Source organism: Bison bison, unplaced genomic scaffold, assembly GCF_000754665.1.
Source record: "Bison bison bison isolate TAMUID 2011002044 unplaced genomic scaffold, Bison_UMD1.0 scf7180017864537, whole genome shotgun sequence".
Classification (NCBI taxonomy): Eukaryota; Metazoa; Chordata; class Mammalia; order Artiodactyla; family Bovidae; genus Bison; species Bison bison.
Window position 1 is genome coordinate 419,271 of NW_011495085.1, and position 1,064 is coordinate 420,334.

The 1,064-nt window shown below is 59.7% G+C and overlaps 1 pseudogene; it reads right to left on the reverse strand.

The window, feature by feature from the left end:
- LOC104982688 overlaps positions 1–776 on the reverse strand; it is a 69,535-nt pseudogene extending 68,759 nt beyond the window's left edge.
- Positions 777–1,064: the final 288 nt, after the last annotated feature.

Genomic DNA, 1,064 nt, shown 5'->3' on the forward strand with positions numbered 1-1,064 from the left:
TAAAGTGGGGAACAAGGGGGCTCCTGAAGCCGGAGGAGCTGTGGTGTGTGGACTGAAGAGCCCTCGCGGGGTCCTGGTGCCCGTAGGCCTCTGCACAGCTCAACATGTCCCCCACGGCCCTGCAGGCAGCGGAAGCTTCAGGTGCTGGACTTGCCCCAGAACTCCCACCAGGATTTCTGGACCACGTGGTCTGGCATCACAGCCAGCGTTTGCTCACTCCTGAAGCCTGAGTCAGCCCAGCCCATGCAGAAGAGGCTCAGGGCAGAGGCGCAGGCAGGGCTGAAGCCAGCACAGGTCCCTGTACAGGTGCTGGTCAACCTGTGCCTCAAGGAGGATACCCTTGACCAGGCCCTCTGCTACCTGCTGAAGAAGGCCAAACAGAGAAGGAGCCTGCTGCACCTGTGCTGCCAGAAGCTGAGGATCATCGCCATGGCATGCAGAGCATCAGGGGCATCCTGAAGTTGGTGCAGCTGGACTCTGTCCAGGACCTGGAGGTGAACTGCACCTGGAAGCTGGCCATACTGGGCAGGTTCCTGCCGCACCTGGGCCGGATGGGCAACCTGTGCTGGCTGCTGCTCTGGCACATCCACTTGTTGCCGCACACTGACCCTGACCAGGAGGAGTACTGCATGGGCCAGTTCATGGCCTAGTTCCTGAACTTACCCCACTTGCAGGAGCTCTACCAGGACTCCATCTCCTTCCTGGATGGTCACCTGCACCAGGTGCTCAGGTAAGGCATGGCACCAGCACCGCAGACCAGAACGGGCCTCTCTCATTTCGTTATCATTGGGGCGTCTACTCTGTGCCCCCTGGGGTCATTGCCCGGGGGCCCCAGCCACTCCGAAGTCCTCACGATGCTGCCGCTCTGTCCCTGGGCATCTTATCGGGTCATCTCCCTGGTTAGGGTCAGAGGCGTGGCCTAGGTTAGATGCTGTGAAAGGGGACTTCTTGCTGGGAGTCTGCCTAGTAGGGGTCAGGTGTGATGCCTTTGGGAATTCTTTCCGAGAGAGTGATGTCTTAGCTGAGGTGGTGACAGATAACTAAGTGAGGAGGACATTGGTCCA